Here is a 22,460-nt window from a genome sequence, read left to right as displayed (position 1 = left end):
TTGTAAGCTCTGGGGGCTGACAGCTATCCGATTGTAAGCTCTGGGGGCAAGTGTCTATATGTATGGAGTTTTCTGTATTCACTTGTAAGCACTGGGGGGTAGTGGCTATCCGATTGTAAGCTCTGGGGGCAAGTGTCTATATGTGTGGGGTTTTCTGTATTGACTTGTAAGCTCTGGGGGCTAGTAGCTATCCAATTGTAAGCTCTGGGGGCGAGTGTCTATTCGATTGTAAGCTCTGGGGGCAAGTGTCTATATGTATGGAGTTTTCTGTATTGACTTGTAAGCTCTGGGGGCTAGTAGCTATCCAATTGTAAGCTCTGGGGGCGAGTGTCTTTTCAATTGTAAGCTCAGGGGGCGAGTGTCTATATGTATGGCATTTTCTGTATTCACTTGTAAGCTTTGGGGGGTAGTAGGACTGTAAGCTCTGGGGGCTCATGTCTATCTGACTGTAAGCTCTGGGGGCTCATGTCTATCGGACTGTAAGCTCTGGGGGCTCATGTCTATCTGACTGTAAGCTCTGGGGGCTCATGTCTATCTGACTGTAAGCTCTGGGGGCTCATGTCTATCGGACTGTAAGCTCTGGGGGCTCATGTCTATCGGACTGTAAGCTCTGGGGGCTCATGTCTATCGGACTGTAAGCTCTGGGGGCTCATGTCTATCGGACTGTAAGCTCTGGGGGCTCATGTCTATCTGACTGTAAGCTCTGGGGGTGAGTGTCTTTCGGACTGTAAGCTCTGGGGGTGAGTGTCTTTCGGACTGTAAGCTCTGGGGGTAAGTGTCTTTCGGACTGTAAGCTCTGCGGGTGAGTGTCTATATGTATGCCCTCTGGTAATCTATGGTTTTCTGTATTCGATTGCAAGCTCTAGGGGCTAATTTCAATGTGTGTGTGGTTTTCTGCATTCAGCTGTAAGCTCTGTGGGCTAAACCTTGGGCTTCCTGAATCAACTGAGCTTATGTAATTATAAGCGCAGGGTGGTCACAGTGCGCTCAGGACTACAACTCCCAGCATTTCCTGTGGGGCCTGGACCCTAAGATTTAAAGGTCTTGATTGCAAGCTCTGGGGGCGAGTGTCTATATGTTGCTCCCTCCCGTAATCTGGGGTTTTTCTGTATTCTATGGTGTCACCATCTTTAAATGAGAATGAGGCGAGCTGTAAGTCTTAAAAGTCTAGATTGTAAGCTCTGGGGGCGAGTGTCTATATGTGCGTCCTCTGGTAATGTGTGGTTTTCTGTATTCGATTGTAAGCTCTGTGGGCCAAAACATGGGCATTCTGCCATGGAACTACAACTCTCAGCATTCCCTGCATGGCCTGGACTCTAAGATTTAAATGTCTTGATTGCAAGCTCTGGGGGCGAGTATCTATACTGTATAGGTGCTTCCTCCAGTAACCTGTGGTTTTCTGTATTTGATTGCAAGCTCTGGGGGGTAATGTTTGGGCATCTTGCCGTGGAACTCCAACTCCCAGCATTCCCTGCTTTTAAAGGTCTTGATTGCAAGCTCTAGGGGCCTAGTCTTTATAGGTGTGTCCTTCACTAATCTGTGGTTGGTTTTCTGTATTAGATTGTAAGCTCTGTGGGCTAAAGCTTGGACATCCCACAACTCCCAGCATTCCCTGCATGTTCTGGATCCCAAGTTTTGAAGGGCTTGATTGCAAGCTCTGGGGCCTAGTTTCTATAGGTGTGTCCTTCAATAATCTGTGGTTTTCTGTATTAGATTGTAAGCTCTGTGGGCTAAAAATTGGGCATTCTGCTATTGAATTACAACTCCCAGCATTCCCTGAATGCTCTGGATCCCAAGTTTTGAAGGTCTAGATTGCAAGCTCTGCGGGCTAAAGCTTGGGCTTCCTCCCAGCATTCCCTCCATTGTCTGGACCCCAAGATTTAGAGGCCTTGATTGCAAGCTCTGGGGCCTAGTTGTCTATAGGTGCGCCCTTTAAAAATCTGCAGTTTTCTGTATTTAATTGTAAGCTCTGTGGGCCAAAATATGGGCATTCTGCCATTGAATTACAATTCCCAGCATTCCCTGCATGTTCTGGATCCCGTTTTTAAAAGGTCTTGATTGCAAGCTCTGGGGCCTAGTGCCTATAGGTGTGTCCTTCAATAATCTGTGGTTTTCTGGATTAGATTGCAAGCTCTGCGGGCTTAAAGCTTGGGCATCCCACAACTCCCAGCATTCCCTGCATGTTCTGGATCCCAAGTTTTGAAGGTCTTGATTGCAAGCTCTGGGGCCTAGTGTCTATAGGTGTGTCCTCCAGTATTCTGTGGTTTTCTGTATTAGATTGCAAGCTCTGTGGGCTTAAGGCTTGGGCATCCCACAACTCCCAGCATTCCCTGCATGTTCTGAATTCCAAGTCTTTAAAGGTCTAGATTGCAAGCTCTGGGGGCTAAAGCTTTTGCATCCTAGCATGGAACTACAACTCTCAGCATTCCCTGCATGGCCTGGACTCTAAGCTCTGGGGGCGAGCATCTATACTGTATAGGTGCTTCCTCCAGTAACCTGTGGTTTTCTGTATTAGATTGTAAGCTCTGTGGGCTAAAGACTTGGGCATCCAACATCTCCCAGCATTCCCTGCATGTTCTGGATCCCAAGTTTTGAAGGTCTTGATTGCAAGCTCTGGGGCCTAGTGTCTATAGGTGTGTCCTTCAATAATCTGTGGTTTTCTGTACTAGATTGTAAGCTCTGTGGGCTTAAGGCTTGGGCATCCAACAACTCCCAGCATTTCCTGCATATTCTGGATCCCAAGTCTTTAAAGGTCTTGATTGCAAGCTCTGGGGCCTAGTGTCTGTATGGACATCCCCCAATAATCTGTGGCTTTCTATATTCAAGCTCAATGGGCTGCTTATGGAGGCAGAATTAGTTTGCCTCTTTATTTTTTCACCTGGTGATCCTGCCAGTAACACACTTCCTGTCCCCCGGGTGTCACATGAACTTTAATGGCATCCCAGTCTTAGTCTGTAGGGTTCAAGATTGAGTTGGCTCCGCCCTTTACAGCTATAACAGCTTCAACTCTTCTGGGAAGGCTGTCCACAAGGTTTAGGAGTGTGTCTATGGGAATGTTTGACCATTCTTCCAGAAGAGCATTTGTGAGGTCAGGCACTGATGTTGGACGAGAAGGCCTGGCTCGCCTTTATTCCAAAGTTGTTCTATCGGGTTGAGGTCAGGACTCTGTGCAGGCCAGTCAGGTTCCTCCACCCCAAACTCGCTCATCCATGTCTTTATGGACCTTGCTTTGTACACTGGTGCGCAGTCATGTTGGAACAGGAAGGGGCCATCCCCAAACTGTTCCCACAAAGTTGGGAGCATGAAATTGTCCAAAATGTCTTGGTATGCTGACTCCTTAGGAGTTCCCTTCACTGGAAATAAAGGGGCCAAACCCAACCCCACCCCATAATCCCCCCTCCACCAAATGATTTGGACCAGTGCACAAAGCAAGGTCTATAAAGACATGGATGAGCGAGTTTGGGGTGGAGGAACTTGACTGGCCTGCACAGAGTCCTGACCTCAACCTGATAGAACACCTTTGGGATGAATTAGAGCGGAGACTGTGAGCCAGGCCTTCCCGTCCAACATCACAAATGCTCTTCTGGAAGAATGGTGAAACATTCCCATAGACACAATCCTAAACCTTGTGGACGGCCTTCCCAGAAGAGTTGAAGCTGTTATAGCTGCAAAGGGCGGAGCCAACTCAATATTGAACCCTACAGACTAAGACTGGGATGTCATTAAAGTTCATGTGTGTGTAAAGGCAGGCGTCACAATACTTTTGACAATATGGTGTATTTGGCTATGCCCCTCCTCCTCCTCCCCCCCAAATCGGAGGAACGCCCCCACACCAGTCTCCGGACCCTGCGCTGGAATTTTTCTAATTAACTGGTAATTACATTTTGATCTGGAGGCCGCTAAGCCCAATATCTCTGCGTTTATTACCTCGGGAATCCGGCTTATCTGACGGGTTCTGGCACAGAGTGCGGCTCAGTACCGGAGAGCCAAATGATAGAGAAAACCCCCCGCCATAGTCTGCATTTCACATCAACGTGTGCAAACCGATGCGTTTTACAAAATGTACAACTTGTGTTACGCCATTCATTGTTAATGACAACGCAAACGAGACGCACAGAAGCGAATACGCCTTTTTTTTAGTCCTTTTTTTTTCCGCCACTTTAAAATACATAGGCTATGAGCGACAATGCGCAAAACAACGCACATGTGTGTGCCGCCTGATGTCGCCCAACATAGTGCTATTGGGAGGCTAAGAGGACCACCAGAGACTGGAAATGCAGCAAAATTAAAATACAGCCGATCAACCAACCTGATAGATGACCCGGGATCTGACACCCCAAAAAATGGTGGTATCTGGTGACCCCCTCGACATGCTGGCTGAGAGTAGCACTTGTTGCATCCTGATGTAAGGGGAGTGCTGATGGGCACTCTGATGGGGACCCTAATGTAAGGGGAGACTCTGATGAGGACTCTGATGTAAGGAGAACTTTGATGTAAGGAGGACTCTGATCTCTGGTGTAAGGAGGACTCTGATCTCTGGTGTAAGGTGGACTCTTGTGTAAGGAGGAATCTGATGGAAGGAGGACTCTGATCTCTGATGTAAGGAGGACTCTGGTGTAAGGAGGACTCTGGTGTTAGGAGGACTATGGTGTTGGGAGGACTATGGTGTAGGGAGGACTATGGTGTAGGGAGGACTCTGGTGTTAGGAGGACTCTGGTGTAAGGAGGACTCTGGTGTAAGGAGGACTCTGGTGTAAGGAGGACTCTGGTGTAAGGAGGACTCTGGTGTAAGGAGGACTCTGGTGTAAGGAGGACTCTGGTGTAAGGAGGACTCTGGTGTAGGGAGGACTCTGGTGTTGGGAGGACTCTGATCTCTAGTGTAAGGAGGACTCTGATCTCTGGTGTAAGGTGGACTCTTGTGTAAGGAGGAATCTGATGGAAGGAGGACTCTGATCTCTGATGTAAGGAGGACTCTGGTGTAAGGAGGACTCTGGTGTTAGGAGGACTATGGTGTTGGGAGGACTATGGTGTAGGGAGGACTATGGTGTAGGGAGGACTCTGGTGTTAGGAGGACTCTGGTGTAAGGAGGACTCTGGTGTAAGGAGGACTCTGGTGTAAGGAGGACTCTGGTGTAAGGAGGACTCTGGTGTAAGGAGGACTCTGGTGTAAGGAGGACTCTGGTGTAGGGAGGACTCTGGTGTTGGGAGGACTCTGATCTCTAGTGTAAGGAGGACTCTGATCTCTGGTGTAAGGTGGACTCTTGTGTAAGGAGGAATCTGATGGAAGGAGGACTCTGATCTCTGATGTAAGGAGGACTCTGGTGTAGGGAGGACTCTGGTGTAAGGAGGACTCTGGTGTAAGGAGGACTCTGGTGTAAGGAGGACTCTGGTGTAAGGAGGACTCTGGTGTTGGGAGGACTCTGGTGTTGGGAGGACTCTGGTGTTGGGAGGACTCTGGTGTTGGGAGGACTCTGGTGTAGGGAGGACTCTGGTGTAGGGAGGACTCTGGTGTTGGGAGGACTCTGGTGTTGGGAGGACTCTGGTGTTGGGAGGAATCTGGTGTAGGGAGGACTCTGGTGTAGGGAGGACTCTGGTGTAGGGAGGACTCTGGTGTAAGGAGGACTCTGATGTATGGAGGACTCTGGTGTAGGGAACTCTGGTGTAGGGAGGAATCTGATGTAAGGAGGACTCTGGTGTAGGGAGGACTCTGGTGTAGGGAGGACTCTGGTGTAGGGAGGACTCTGGTGTAGGGAGGACTCTGGTGTAAGGAGGACTCTGGTGTAGGGAGGACTCTGGTGTAGGGAGGACTCTGGTGTAGGGAGGACTCTGGTGTAGGGAGGACTCTGGTGTAGGGAGGACTCTGGTGTAAGGAGGACTCTGGTGGGCATTTGTCATCCTTTTTATGACCTTTTTCCTAATAAGACATTTCTGAGGTCATCACTACAATCTCTACATCCGCACTTCCTGCTCCAGACTCTGGGAGGAGATCCACCACAAATGACCGCATTGTTCCTTCATCACCAGAGAGCGGACCTCCTCATAACGCGCCGCGCGCTCCTAGTCTGAGTGTTGTGTACAAATTTATTTATAAAGTATCATTTTATCCACAGCAACTGGAGAAGGATCCAGAACTCTGCGTTTTCCGTTGTGTCCCGGGTGCATTGTTGTGCGTTGCAATGTGCTTGGTATGGAATGTGAAGAACCATCATAACAGGCTCCGGGTTTGGCTCACCTATTAGCGGGCGCCTCAGTTCTAGGGCAGCGCGTTCCGGTGTGTTCCAGGAGAGCGCCCGATCTGGTGTGGGTTCCCGACAGGCACAAGGTGTGATCCTAGCCTCGGGGAAGCATTGTGCTCAGATCTTATCTCATCTGTTTCCTCTTACAGATATCAATGTGTATCTGAAGGCAAAACCGTTGCAGTACAGAATGGTTCCTTTTGCGGGTGGGGAGTTTCCCGCACTTCCTGTCCCGGAGACACGGCAGGAAGTCAGAGAAAACTTCCAGAATTTGAATTCAATTCCCAGAACCATTATGGTGCCACCATACCTGGTAACTTGCCAGAATTGACCCGGCAATGCCAGAATTTGGATTCAGTTCCCGGAACCATTGTGGTGCCATCATGCCTGGGAACTTCCCAGAATTGCCAAGCAATGCAAGAATTTAGATTCAATCCCAGGAACCATTGTGGTGACATACCTGGAAACTTGCCGGAATTGACCCGGCAATGCCAGAATCTGTATTCAATTTGAGGAACCTATGTGGTATCATCATACCTGGGTACTTGCAGGAATTAACTTGGCAATGCAAACATTTTGATTCAATTCTGGGAACCATTGTGGTGTCATCATCATACCTGGGAACTTTCCAGAATTGACCCGGCAATGCCGGAATTTGGATTCAATTCCAGGGACCATTGTGGTATCATCATACTTTTGAATTTGCCATAATTGACCCGGCAATGCCAGAATTTGAATTCAATTCCCAGAACCATTGTGGTGCCACCATACCTGGTAACTTGTCCGAATTGACCTGGCAATGCCAGAATTTGGATTCAGTTCCCGGAACCATTGTGGTGCCATCATGCCTGGGAACTTCCCGGAATTGCCGAACAATACAAGAATTTAGATTCAATTTCAGGATCCATTGTGGTGTCATACCTGTAAATTTGCCGCAATTGACCCGGCAATGCCAGAATTTGTATTCAATTTCAGGAACCTATGTGGTATCATCATACCTGGGTATTTGTCAGTATTAACTTGGCAATGCCAAAATTTGGATTCAATTCTGGGAACCATTGTGGTATCATCATACCTGGGAACTTGCCAGAATTGACTGGCCATTGTGGTGTCATCATACCTGGGGGGCTTGCCAGAATTGACCCGGCAGTGCCAGAATTTGGATTAAATTCCTGGAACCACTGTTGTATCATCATACTTGGAAACTTGCCAGAATTGACCCAGCAATGCCGGAATTTGGATTTGATTCCCAGAACCATTGTGGTGTCATCATGTCTAGGAACTTGCCAGAATTGACCCGGCAGTGCCAGAATTTGGACTCAATTCCCGGAACCACTGTGGTATCATCATACTTGGAAACTTGCCAGAATTGACCCGGCAATGCCAGAATTTGGATTCAATTCCCGGAACCACTGTGGTATCATCATACCCAGGAGCTTTCCAGAATTGACCCGGCAATGCCAGAATTTAGATTCAATTCCCAGAACCATTGTGGTGTCATCATGTCTAGGAACTTGGCAGAATTGACCCGGCAGTGCCAGAATTTGGATTCAATTTCCAGGAACCATTGTGGTGTCATCATACCTGGGAACTTGCCAGAATTGACCTGGCAATGTCAGAATTTGTTTTCAATCCTAAGAACCATTGTGGTGCCACCATACCTGGTAACTTGTCCGAATTGACCCGGCAATGCCAGAATTTGGATCCAGTTCCCGGAACCATTGTGGTATCATCATGCCTGGGCACTTCCCGGAATTGCCGGTGTCATCATACCTGGGGGCTTGCCAGAATTGACCCAGCAATGCCAGAATTTGGATTTGATTCCCAGAACCATTGTGGTGTCATCATGTCTAGGAACTTGCCAGAATTGACCCCCGGCAATGCCAGAATTTGGATTCAATCCTAAGAACCATTGTGGAATCATATCACACCCACTTTTAAAGGTTGGTCCCACTCAAACCCCGCCTTCTAGATTTGCAGGGACCGCCCATCGCGCCCACTTTGTCCAGCTCGTCCCACCCAGATCTCATCTCTAAACTTTAAGACCCAACCCTTATTTTGCCACTTTTTGTTTACTGTACAGATAACAATCAATTTTTTGCTAGAAAATTACTTGGAACCCCCAAACATTATATATTATTTTTTTTTTTAGCAGAGTCCCTAGAGAATAGAATGGCGGTCGTTGAAATCTTTTTTGGTAATTGCGCAGCAATTTTTTAAACCCAATTAAAAAAATAAATAAAATCCACTTAATGAATTTTAATGCAAAAAAGCACAATATATTATATCATTTTTAATTTTTTTTATTTAAAAAATAAATAAATAAAATCCACTTAATGAATTTTAATGCAAAAAAAGCACAATATATTATATCATTTTTTGTTTTTTTTTTAAGCAGAGACCCTAGAGAATAAGATGGCGCTCTTTGCAATTTTTGATGTCACACGGTATTTGCGTAGCAGTTTTTCACACGCAATTTTTTTTTGGTGGGGAAAAATACACTTTAATGAATTTTAATGAAAAAAAGAAACAAAATCCAGTTATTTGGGAAAATATAAAAGGTTATGTTACCCACCCAGTAAATAGGTTCCTATTTATGTCATGTTTTTAAAATTGCGCACACTCGTGGAATGGCGAGAAAGTACGAGATTTAAAAATCTTCATAGGCGACGCTTTAAACATTTTTTACAGGTTACCAGTTTAGAGTTACAGAGGAGGTCTAGCGCTAGAATTATTGCTCTCGCGCTCTAACGTTCGTGGCGATATCTCACATGTGTGGTACGATTACCGTTTACATATGCGTGCGCGACCTACATATGCATTCGCTTCTTTTTATTTATTTATTTAATTACAAAATTCTATTTTAAAAAGTTTTTTTTATTTTTTTCGTATCACTTTTATTGCTATCACAAGAAATGTTCCGTGTGATAACAATATAGCATGACAGGTTCTCTTTATGGAGAGAGGAGAGAGGTGGGGTCTATAAGACCCCACCTCTCTCCTCTTTCTACTAAAAAAAGCATGAGATCAAAAAAAAAAAATTTTTTTTTGATCTCAAGCTTTCCAAAAAAAAAAAAAAAAAAAAGTTGTTTGCATCCGCCCTAAACTGGAAATGATGTTATGACGTTGATCTGGTCCTCCTAGATCAGGGATCCTCAAACTACGGCCCTCCAGCTGTTGCGGAACTACACATCCCATGAGGCATTGTAAAACTCTGACAATCACAGACATGGCCAGGCATGATGGGAATTATAGTTCTTGAACAACTGAAGGGCCATAGTTTGAAGACCCTTGTCCTAGATCATAGAGGTGATGAACAAGAGATGATCTGGCCTCTCCTCGCCTCTTTGGCCAGCCATGTGAGCCGCCACATCGTTTCCTGGGCTCGCCGGTGAGAAAGGTAAGCCCGAGAAACAGCAGCGAGCGGCAGGAGGGGGGGAGGGGTAGGTTTTTAATACCGTGTATTGCCCCCTTTAACATCAATGATAGCTTGAAGTCTTTTGTGGTATTTGAGACTCTTTATCTTCTCAGATGGTAAAGCTGCCCATTCCTCTCGGCAGAAAGCCTCAAGTTCCTGTAAATTCTTGGGCTGTCTGGCATGAACGGCACGTTTTGAGATCTCCCCAGAGTGGCTTAATGATATTTAAGGTCAGGAGACTGAGATGACCACTCCAGAACCTTCACTTTATTCTGCTGAAGCCAATGACAGGTGGACTTGGCCTTGTGTTTTGGATCATTGTCATGTTGGAAACTCCAAGTACGTCCCAAGACTGAGGTGTCCAAGACTGAGGTGGCCACTCCAGAACCTTCACTTTTATCTGCTGAAGCCAATGACAGGTGGACTTGGCCTTGTGTTTTGGATCATTGTCATGTTGGAATGTCCAAGTACGTCCCATGCTCAGCTTCCTGGCTGATGAATGCAAATGTTCCTCCCTTATTTTTTGATAACATACTGCGTTCACCTTGCCATCAATTTTGACAAAATTTCCTGTTCCTTTGTAGCTCGCACATCCCCAAAACATCAGCGATCCACCTCCGTGTTTCACAGTAGGAATGGTGTACCTTTCATCATAGGCCTTGTTGACTCCTCTCCAAATGTAGCGTTTATGGTTGTGGCCAAAAAGCTCAATTTTGGTCTCATCACTCCAAATGACTTTGTACCAGAAGGTTTGAGGCTTGTCTCTGTGCTGTTTGGCGTATTGTAAGTGGGATACTTTGTGGCATTTGCATAGTAATGGCTTTCTTCTGGCGACTCGACCATGCAGTCCATCTTTCTTCGAGTGCCTCCTTATTGTGCATCTTGAAACAGCCACACCACATGTTTTCAGAGAGTCCTGTATTTCACCTGAAGTTATTTGTGGGATTTTCTTTGCATCCCGAAACAATTTTTCTGGCAGTTGTGGCTGAAATTTTAGTTGGTCTACCTGACCGTGGTTTGGTTTCAACAGAACCCCTCAGTTTCCACTTCTTGATTAGAGTTTGAACACTGCTGATTGGCATTCTCAATTCCTTGGATATCTTTTTATATCCCCTTTCCTGTTTTATACAGTTCAACTACCTTTTTCCGCAGATCCTTTGACAATTCTTTTGCTTTCCCCATGACTCAGAATCCAGAAACGTCAGTGCAGCACTGGATGAAAGATGCAAGGGTCTGTCAGCTGTGATTCCAGGACATGGCCCCAGACACAACATCAGCAGGACCAAGAGGGCCAAGATATGGGACTGTCCTGACCACTTCAGAAAAGGTGGCATCTATGAGAATCAATCCAAAAACACGTGCTCCTGTAAGATTCAGCCACAGTGAATGTTTGGTGAATACCAGATCCTTACAGATTACAGGACCATCCAAGATCTAGTTTTCTCGTATTTCTTTCTCTGAAGGTTATGTTATGGGTAGTCTTCCCATACTATAGGTTTTTGGCCGCCATGTATGTTCCCGGCGCAGGCCTCGGTGTGCCGTGCTTGGTAATAGGTGACAGGTTGAGCTTTATTTGCACTCTGCAGGTTGTCATTGTCTTTCAGCGGTTGGTATCTCGGTCATGTGAGTTGGACCTTTATGACGGAACGCCACGCAGCTTGGTAAACAGAGATCCAGGGGCCCGAGGGATTGTTAGAAAGCGTCTCCCACAGCTCGGCGTTTGCTCAGAGTCCTTGTTGTTTGCACGGCTGAAATGACAGGCCCTTAATAGTCGCAGAGGCATTGTTCCCGCTGGGCTACCTGCGTTTTTTTCCCATGCTGAACGCTTAATCATATTGTTCCGGGTCACTAGCAGGTGGATTAGAACTTAATGGATACATTCCATTGTCACACTGTTATTAGAAACGGGACTGCAAGGCTCAGCCAGCCGGCCTCTGGCCAACTGCAGTAAAATGATTCCTTTCTGGCCAACTGCGTCAAAGTGATCCCTCTCTGGACAACCGCGTCAAAGTCATCCCACTCTGGCCAACTGCGGCAAAGTGATTCCTCTCTGGCCAACTTCATCAAAGTGATACCTCTCTGGTCTTGTGCATCAAAGTGATCCCTCTCTAGCCAACTTCATCAAAGTGATCCCTCTCTGGACAACCGCATCAAAGTCATCTCACCCTGGCCAACTGTGTCAAAGTGATCCCTCTCTGGCCAACCACGTGAAAGTCATCCCACTCTGGCCAACTGCTTCAAAGTGATCCCTCCCTAGCTAACAGTGTCAAAGTGATCCCTCGCTGGTCTTGTGTATCAAAGTGATCCCTCGCTGGTCTTGTGTATCAAAGTGATCCCACTCTGGCCTTGTGTATCAAAGTGATCCCTCTGTGGCCAACTGTGTCAAAGTGATCCTTCTGTGGCCAACTGCGTCAAAGTGATCCCTCTGTGGCCAACTGCATCAAAGTAATCCCTCTGTGGCCAACTGCTTTAAAGTGATCCCTCTCTGACCAATTGTGTCAAAGTGAGCCCTCTCTAGCTAACAGTGTGAAAGTGATTCCTCTCTGATCTTGTGTGTCAAAGTGATCACTCTCTGGCAGACTTAGTCAAACTGATCCCTGTCTGACCAACTGCGTCAAAGTGATCCCTGTCTGACCAACTGCGTAAAAGTGATACCCTCTCTGGCCAACTGTGTTAAAGTGATCCTTTTCTGGCTAATTTTTTGAGGCAGTTTACTTTGATGCAGTTGGCCAGAGAGGGATCCCTTTGATGCAGTTGGCCAGAGAGGGATCCCTTTGATGCAGTTAGCCAGAGAGGGATCCCTTTGATGCAGTTGGCCAGAGAGGGATCCCTTTGATGCAGTTGGCCAGAGAGGGATCACTTTGATGCAGTTGGCCAGAGAGGGATCACTTTGATACACAAGGCCAGAGAGAAATCACTTTGACGGAGTTGGCCAGAGAGGGATCCCTTTGATGCAGTTGGCCACAGAGGGATCCCTTTGATGCAGTTGGCCAGAGAGGGATCACTTTGATACACAAGGCCAGAGAGAAATCACTTTGACGCAGGTGGCCAGAGAGAGATCACTTTGACGCAGTTGGCCAGAGAGGGATTACTTTGACGCAGTTGGCCAGAGAGGGATCACTTTGACGCAGTTGGCCAGAGAGGGATCACTTTGACGCAGTTGGCCAGAGAGGGATCACTTTGACGCAGTTGGCCAGAGAGGGATCACTTTGACGCAGTTGGCCAGAGAGGGATCACTTTGACGCAGTTGGCCAGAGAGGGATCCCTTTGATGCAGTTGGCAAGAGAGGGATCACTTTGATACACAAGGCCAGAGAGAAAATACTTTGACGCAGTTGGCCAGAGAGAGATGACTTTGACACAGGTGGCCAGAGAGGGATCACTTTGACGCAGTTGGCCAGAGAGGGATCACTTTGACGCAGTTGGCCAACTTGAACATGTAATGCAATACATGCAAATTAAGAATCCCCATTTTAATATACAAGAGTGTGCTATATGTAATGGGTAATAAATGGTCACACCTCTGTAGTATCTCATGTTTTCTATATACGGAAGCCATTTAGGACCTTAACCCCCATATCTCCATTTCTACTGTATAGTGCAGCTTAGTAATTCATAGAGGGCAGGGATGCCCGAAGTTGCTGTAGTCCCTGTTGGGACAATAATTTATGCTCACTGTGCTGTACCCCCTTGTATTTTGTTTATTTGGTCGGTGTTTTTGGGAACACGCCTAGTTTTCGTGCATAGATGGCTTTGTGCCTGCTGGTGCTGTCCACCTTTCTAGACAATGTCTGGTGTCATGTATATTTGTCTTCTCCTGTTTATGTATATAGATGTTCTCCTGTGTATATAGCTTTGTTCTTGGTTGAAGGTCATATTTAAATGACATGGAGGTTTATGTAACATACAAGTTTTTATTTCATATTGGCCCCGTATTGACCTCATATATGAAGTTTTTCTCGGAGGATTGCACTGTGAGGGACAGGTTCCCTCTGCCATCCTTCTCTCCAGATCCGGTCCTTCAGGTCCTCATACGCTCTCGGTTGGCACTCGGTTTGGACAAACAATTACCAATGTCTCTGCAAACACCTCATAAATGTGAGCTGTGTGTGCATTCCAGGCGGTGCAGAAGGAAGACGTTGGGAAGGGCTGACGGGCCTCAGCCAAAACCGAGTCACATGTCCCGGGAGGCTGCAGAACCATTCACAGAGCATCGCACATATGCAGCTGGGAGCTGGCTGTGGTTCCTCAGCCAAAACCAAGTCACATGTCCCGGGAGGCTGCACAACCATTCACAGAGCATTGTGCATTGCAACTGGGAGCCCACTGTGGTTCCTCAGCCAAAACCAAGTCATATGTCCCGGGAGGCTGCACAACCATTCACAGAGCATCGCGGATATGCAGCTGGGAGCCGACTGTGGTTCCTCAGCCAAAACCAAGTCACATGTCCCAGGAGGCTGCAGAACCATTCACAGAGCATCTCACATATGCAGCTGGGAGCCGGCTGTGGTTCCTCAGCCAAAAACCGAGTCACATGTCCCGGGAGGCTGCAGAACCATTCACAGAACATTGTGCATATGCAGCTGGGAGCCGGCTGTGGTTCCTCATACAAAACCAAGTCACATGTCCCAGGAGGCTGCACAACCATTCACAGAGCATTGCGCATATGCAGCTGGGAGCCGGCTGTGGTTCCTCATACAAAACCAAGTCACATGTCCCAGGAGGCTGCACAACCATTCACAGAGCATTGCGCATATGCAGCTGGGAGCCGGCTGTGGTTCCTCAGCCAAAACCAAGTCATTTGTCCTGGGAGGCTGCACAACCATTCACAGAGCATTGTGCATTGCAACTGGGAGCCCACTGTGGTTCCTCAGCCAAAACCAAGTCCTCAGCCAAAAACCGAGTCACATGTCCCGGGAGGCTGCAGAACCATTCACAGAACATTGTGCATATGCAGCTGGGAGCCGGCTGTGGTTCCTCATACAAAACCAAGTCACATGTCCCAGGAGGCTGCACAACCATTCACAGAGCATTGCGCATATGCAGCTGGGAGCCGGCTGTGGTTCCTCATACAAAACCAAGTCACATGTCCCAGGAGGCTGCACAACCATTCACAGAGCATTGCGCATATGCAGCTGGGAGCCGGCTGTGGTTCCTCAGCCAAAACCAAGTCATTTGTCCTGGGAGGCTGCACAACCATTCACAGAGCATTGTGCATTGCAACTGGGAGCCCACTGTGGTTCCTCAGCCAAAACCAAGTCATATGTCCCGGGAGGCTGCACAACCATTCACAGAGCATCGCGGATATGCAGCTGGGAGCCGGCTGTGGTTCCTCAGCCAAAACCAAGTCACATGTCCCAGGAGGCTGCAGAACCATTCACAGAGCATCTCACATATGCAGCTGGGAGCCGGCTGTGGTTCCTCAGCCAAAAACCGAGTCACATGTCCCGGGAGGCTGCAGAACCATTCACAGAACATTGTGCATATGCAGCTGGGAGCCGGCTGTGGTTCCTCATACAAAACCAAGTCACATGTCCCAGGAGGCTGCACAACCATTCACAGAGCATTGCGCATATGCAGCTGGGAGCCGGCTGTGGTTCCTCATACAAAACCAAGTCACATGTCCCAGGAGGCTGCACAACCATTCACAGAGCATTGCGCATATGCAGCTGGGAGCCGGCTGTGGTTCCTCAGCCAAAACCAAGTCATTTGTCCTGGGAGGCTGCACAACCATTCACAGAGCATTGTGCATTGCAACTGGGAGCCCACTGTGGTTCCTCAGCCAAAACCAAGTCATATGGCCCGGGAGGCTGCACAACCATTCACAGAGCATCGCACATATGCAGCTGGGAGCTGGCTGTGGTTCCTCAGCCAAAACCAAGTCACATGTCCCGGGAGGCTGCAGAACCATTCACAGAGCATTGTGCATTGCAACTGGGAGCCCACTGTGGTTCCTCAGCCAAAACCAAGTCATATGTCCCGGGAGGCTGCACAACCATTCACAGAGCATCGCGGATATGCAGCTGGGAGCCGGCTGTGGTTCCTCAGCCAAAACCAAGTCATATGTCCCAGGAGGCTGCAGAACCATCCACAGAGCATCTCACATATGCAGCTGGGAGTCGGCTGTGGTTCCTCAGCCAAAAACCGAGTCACATGTCCCGGGAGGCTGCAGAACCATTCACAGAACATTGTGCATATGCAGCTGGGAGCCGGCTGTGGTTCCTCATACAAAACCAAGTCACATGTCCCAGGAGGCTGCAGAACCATTCACAGAGCATCTCACATATGCAGCTGGGAGCCGGCTGTGGTTCCTCAGCTAAAACCAAGTCACATGTCCCGGGAGGCTGCAGAACCAATCACAGAGCATTGTGCATTGCAACTGGGAGCCAGCTGTGGTTCCTCAGCCAAAACCAAGTCACATGTCCCGGGAGGCTGCACAACCATTCACAGAGCATTGCGCATATGCAGCTGGGAGCCGGCTGTGGTTCCTCAGCCAAAACCAAGTCATTTGTCCTGGGAGGCTGCACAACCATTCACAGAGCATCATGCATATGCATCTGGGAGCTAGCTGTGGTTACTCAGCCAAAACCAAGTCACATGTCCCGGGAGGCTGCAGAACCATTCACAGAGCATCGCGGATATGCAGCTGGGAGCGGGCTGTGGTTCCTCAGCCAAAACCAAGTCACATGTCCCGGGAGGCTGCAGAACCAGTCACAGAGCATCTCACATATGCAGCTGGGAGCCGGCTGTGGTTCCTCAGCTAAAACCAAGTCACATGTCCCGGGAGACTGCAGAACCAATCACAGAGCATCTCACATATGCAGCTGGGAGCCGGCTGTGGTTCCTCAGCTAAAACCAAGTCACATGTCCCGGGAGGCTGCAGAACCAGTCACAGAGCATCTCACATATGCAGCTGGGAGCCGGCTGTGGTTCCTCAGCTAAAACCAAGTCACATGTCCCGGGAGGCTGCAGAACCATTCACAGAGCATCTCACATATGCAGCTGGGAGCCAGCTGTGGTTCCTCAACCAAAACCAAGTCACATGTCCCGGGAGGCTGCAGAACCATTCACAGAGCGTCTCACATATGCAGCTGGGAGTGTGCTGTGGTTCCTCATACAAAACCAAGTCACATGTCCCAGGAGGCTACAGAACCAGTCACAGAGCATCACTAATATACAGCTGGGAGTGTGCTGTGGTTCCTCATACAAAACCAAGTCACATGTCCCAGGAGGCTACAGAACCAGTCACAGAGCATCACTAATATACAGCTGGGAGTGGGCTGTGGTTCCTCAAGAAGCCACAGCCGGCTCCCTTATCCAAGATGGTGGCACAGAGGACCCACAGTGGTAGGAAAAGACAGCACTGGACTCCAGGCACTAGAGCTACCCGATTTGCCTGCATGGAGATGCACAGGACAACTGGTGGGCAAACACGGCCCTTGCAGTTGTATGCTGTACTGCACTGGTGACCGTATGTTAAAAAAACAAAAAAAAAAACAAAAGAAAAAATATTTTAAAAAATTGAAAAAAAATGATTAATTTCTTTTTTTTAACATACTGACACCAGTCAGTGTCCCTGATCACCGCCGCCCCAGTTATACGATGACGCTGTATTGCACTGGTGACCGCATGTAAAAAAAAAAAAAAGAGAATTAAAGAAAAAATATTTTAAAAAATTAAAAAAAAATGATTAATTTATTTTTTTTTATCATACTGACACAAGTCAGTGATGATGCTGAATTGCACTGGTGAACGTATGTAAAAAAAAGAAAAATGAAAAGAAAAAATAATATTTTAAAAAGTTGAAAAAAAATATTAATTTCTTTTTTTTTTAACATACTGCCACCAGTCTGTGTCCCTGATCACCACCGCACCAGTTATACGATGACGCTGTACTGCACTGGTGACCGTATGTAAAAAATAAAAATGTGAAAAAAAACTATTATTTTTTTCTTCATTTTCCAAAAAATTGTGACAAAAAAATTACAACTTACAAAAAAAAAAAAAAAAATTACAAAAAAAAACATGCCTCTTACTAAATACCTAATTTGGGTGGGGGGAGGGGGTATTTGTACTGTCCTGGCATTTTTGGGCCTTCAAGAAATGAGATGAGAGTCTGTCGGTACATCAGGATTGATCGATTTTCAGATATCTATCCCATAGTTTGTGGATTCTAATAACTTTCCTACAGACTAAATAATATACACAGATTTGGGTTATTTTCACCAGAGAAATGGAGAAAAATACATTTTAGATTAAATTTATAAAGAAAGATGATTTATTTGCAAAGTTTTATAAAAGATTTGAAGAAAAACACCAAAAATGTTGGCTTTTGTTAGTTTATTTAAAAATAAATAAAAAAATAAATAAATAAATAAACCCCAGTGGTGATTAAATACAACCAATAATAGGGTTAAAAGGCGCTGGCAAAGGGCCGCTTCAAGGGTTTCAATGGGCATGGGGCGCTTTAGGAGCGGTGTATATTGTGGTCAGGATTATTTGTTTGGGCACAGGCCTCCCCCCCTTGTATGGTGATCATTTTCCTCCTTTGAACCAGAAGTTCTCCAACTGGTGAGATCCCGAAGGACATGCATCCTTTTTTTTTTTTTTTTTCTTTTTTTTTCTACCTCGGCAACTTTGTCACTCTGATGTGGCAGTCGTTAAAGTTGATTGAGCTGATTCATGGTTCACACGCCCTTCCAGCTGATCCTGGAAGTTCACCGTGTCCTGGTGGCTGGGAGGTGTGGATAGGAGGAAGGGCCCCGGGAGGGCCCCAGGTAAAGGACAGATATTTCCAGACAAGGGGGGGGCGAGCGCCATGGCGTCCCCTCTGCTGGGCGCCACTGAAGTGGTCTCGATTCTTGGTTGTCGGAGGAGGAGGAGAGGTTTAATCATTAAGAGAAGCCGGGAGCTGCACTCCACTGGAGTGTTTGATCGCAGGGCGTGGGGCCGCCTCTTCACTGATAAGTGGCGCGGTCAATCTCTGACAACGTGCTGATATCTGCTAATGAGCCCATTTGAAGCTGATAAGCCAAGCCAGCGGCCCTTGCTACCAGCAGGCTCCATACACTCATAATATATGTCATCAGTCTGCTGCAGGCAGGGTGAAGCATTTCCCCAGTCTCCCTCTCCCCATCGATGAGTCTGCTGCAGGCAGGAGGAAGCATTGCCCCATTCTCCTCTCCCCCCAGCGATCAGTCTGCTGCAGGCAGGAGGAAACATTGCCTCAGCCCCCCTCCACCCCAGCAATCAATCTGCTGCAAGCAGGGTGAAGCATTTCCTCAGTCTCCCCTTCCCCAGCGATCAGTCTGCTGCAGGCAGCAGGAAACATTGCCTCAGCCCCCCCTCCACCCCAGCGATCAGTCTGCTGCAGGCAGGATGAAGCATTTCCTCAGTCTCCTCTCCCCCCAGTGATCAGTCTGCTGCAGGCAGGAGCAAGCATTTCTTCATTCTTCCCTCCCACAGTGATCAGTCTGCTGCAGGCTAGAGGAAGCATTTGCTCAGTCTCCCGTTCCCCCCAGTGATCAGTCTGCTGCAGGCAGGGGGAAGCATTTCCTTATTCTCACCCCCTCCAGTGATCAGTCTGCTGCAGGCAGGAGGAAACATTTTCTAAGTCTGCCCTTTGCCAGTGATCAGTCTGCTGCACTCAGAAGGAAGCATTTCTCCAGTCTCTTCTTCCCCAAGTATCACTCAGACTCTACATTGTAACTTTGTAGCAAGTAAGAGGCTGCAGCTGGGGCTGTTCTGTGTCAGACATTTGTAAACACAGCCAAGAACCGCACAGACACCAGGATTTACATGATTGCGGCATCTCTGAGCCTGAATCTCATATCAGGAAGTAGATGGTGACCCTAGATGATGCCTAAAGAAAGATGGCGCCCTCCTTCTGGAGACAGAAGCAGCGGAAGGCATTGTCAGGGGGAGTCCTGTGATCTCTGAGGGGCAGTAAATACCTGGAAGTTTACTCGTCATGAAAAACACACTATATTACCAAAAGTATTGGGACGTCTGCCTTTACACACACATAAACTTTAATGACATCCCAGTCTTAGTCCGTAGGGTTCAATATTGAGTTGGCCCCACCATTTGCAGCTATAACAGCTTCATCTCTTCTGGGAAGGCCGTCCACAAGGTTTAGGAGGGTGTCTATGGGGATGTTTGACCATAATTCCAGAAGCACATTTTTGAGGTCAGGCACTGATGTTGGATGAGAAGGCCTGGCTCACAGTCTCTGCTCTAATTCATCCAAAAGGTGTTCTGTCGAGTTGAGGTCAAGTTCCTCCACCCCAAACTCGCTCATCCATGTCTTTATGGACCTTGCTTTGTGCACTGGTGGGCAGTCATGTTGGAACAGGAAGGGGCCATCCCCAAACTGTTCCCACAAAGTTGGAAGCATGAAATTGTCCAAAATGTCTTAGTATGCTGACGCCTTAAGAGTTCCCTGCACTGGAACTAAGGAGCCAAACCCAACCCCTGAAAAACAACCCCTACATCAAAATCCCCCCTCCACCAAATGATTTGGGCCAGTGCACAAAACAAGGTCCATAAAGACCTGGATGAGCGAGTTTGGGGTGGAGGAGGTGCACTTCTCTTTTCTCAGCCTAATATGAAAGCTTCCTATGGAAAATAACGTAATAGCTTGAAGCTATTTGTCTGTCACTTATCTCCTGGTCTGCCCTCTGTGTACTGAATTAGTGGACCCTTTCACATTTTATGTCGGGATGGTCGGTTATTATAAAGGCTTCGCCCCGTAATATGGCAGCTGAGTGTATTTCCTGAACAGTAAACTCAGTGAAGGAAGACGGTCAGGCCTGGTATTTAGGAAATTGGTGGTTGTAGAGTCTGAAATGACCAGCTTAGAATAATTGACCAATTAGTAGATGAAGGAGCCAGATAAGAGGAACCCTTCCCACCACACATGGAGGATGTCCTGATCTAAAAGTATAGAGTTCTCCAATGATGGGGATTCCATTCACAGTCCAATCATCCCATGACATCTTCTGTATAGAGTCCTCCAAAGATGGGGCATCCAATCATCCCATGACGTCTTCTGCATAGAGTGCTCCAATGATGGGGCTTGCATTCACCATCCAATAATTCCATGACGTCTTGGGTATAGAGTCCTCCAATGATGGGGCATGCATTCACCTTCCAGTCATCTCATGACGTCTTCTGTATAGAGTCCTCCGAGGATGGGTGTGCATTCACCGTCCAATCATCCCACGACATCTTCTGTATGGTCCTCCAATGATGGGGCTTCCATTAATTTCCAATCATCTCATGACGTCTTGTGTATAGAGTCCTCCAATGACATGGCTACCATTCATCGTCAAATCATCTCATGACGTCTTCTGTATACCGTCCTCCAATGACGGGGTGTACATTCACCGTCCAATCATCTCATGACGTCTTCTGTATAGAGTCCTCCAAAGATAGTGAGGTCTGTGCTGCTTACTGTTCTCTTTGCTGGAGAGGAAGTTGTGCCTGCGGGTGCAAGGATCTCTCTGTGTCTGTGTCATCTATTCTGGAGATCTGTGCTTCCTTCACTACTATCAATACCTCACCAGTCATCAGATCACCCCTCACCTGGGGAGAAACTCTGACATGAGGAAGCACAGCCCTGCCTCTAGCATGCTGGCCACCTGCACTCAAAAGACACCATGCAGAGATAAGCCAGTAATAAGGAAAAGATCAGCAGGGGGACTAAATCCAACACTTGTCACTAGTCCTTTGCCCTCAGCCTGCTTTTTTTGGCACAGCCTCCATGGTACAGGTCCTCTTTGAAGCCCATTCTTGGGCGTATTGTGCCTTATTGGGCCAGACTAGTAATGCAGGCAGTACTGGGCTATGTGGTGATAGCGATGAGCTAACGACCTTCTGCCATAGTGTGGCAACAGCCTGTACATGTTAGATTTGCCCCTCGGCGTGGGCGGTGTGTCGCTGGCTACCCCACCATCACAACAAATGGAGGTGCTCCAGTCAGCCAGCATGGGTGTTGTGTGGGCGGTCGGAAAATTGGGAGCATGAAATCGTCCAAAATGTCTTGCTATGCTGATGCCTTAAGAGTTTCCTTGACTGCACTGGCCCAAAACATTTGGTGGAGGGGGGGATTATGGTATGAGGTTGTTTTTCTGGGGTTAGGATTCGCCCTTTCACTCTTTAGGCATCAGCATACCAAGACATTTTGGACAATTTCATGCTCCCAACTTTGTGGGAACGGTTTGGGGATTGCCCCTTCCTGTTCCAACATGACTGCGTACCAGTGCACAAAGCAAGGTCCATAAAGACATGGATGAGCGAGTTTGGGGTGGAGGAACTTGTACAGAGTCCTGACCTCAACCCGATAGAACACCTTTGGTATTATTTAGAGCGGCGACTGCGAGCCAGGCCTTCTCATCCAACATCAGTGTCTGACCTCACAAATGCCCTTCTGGAAGAATGGTCAAACATTCCCATAGACACACTGCTAAACCTTGTGGACAGCCTTCCCAGAAGAGTTGAAGCTGTGGATGGGCCAACTCAATACTGAACCCTATGGACCGAGACTGGGATGCCATTAAAGTTCATGTGTGTGTAAAGGCAGGCGTGTCCCAATACTTTTGGTAATATAGTGTATTTCGAAGGCCCCTTTCACACTAGCGGACCGATCCGGTCCGCCTGTCAGTTTTTTAGGCCCTCCAATCTCCTTTATGGAGCGGCAGGTGTAATTGCACGTGTCCGTTTACACCTGTCATCCATCTGGCCAATCGAATGGCAGTTGGGTGAAAGTCAGTCAGGCAGTCATTTACTTCCGACCGCCCATAGAGGAG

At 47.6% G+C, this 22,460-nt stretch overlaps 1 protein-coding gene across 4 annotated transcripts in view; it reads left to right on the top strand.

Moving 5' to 3' along the window:
* The window catches only part of ARHGEF2 (Rho/Rac guanine nucleotide exchange factor 2), a 168,297-nt gene that overhangs the window by 998 nt on the left and 144,839 nt on the right, over positions 1-22,460 (top strand). The window lies entirely within an intron of this gene.

The sequence above is a fragment of the Aquarana catesbeiana genome, linkage group LG13, assembly GCF_042186555.1.
Source record: "Aquarana catesbeiana isolate 2022-GZ linkage group LG13, ASM4218655v1, whole genome shotgun sequence".
Classification (NCBI taxonomy): Eukaryota; Metazoa; Chordata; class Amphibia; order Anura; family Ranidae; genus Aquarana; species Aquarana catesbeiana.
The sequence above is the reverse complement of the archived record's forward strand: the minus strand, read 5'-3'. Positions and strand labels throughout refer to the sequence as shown.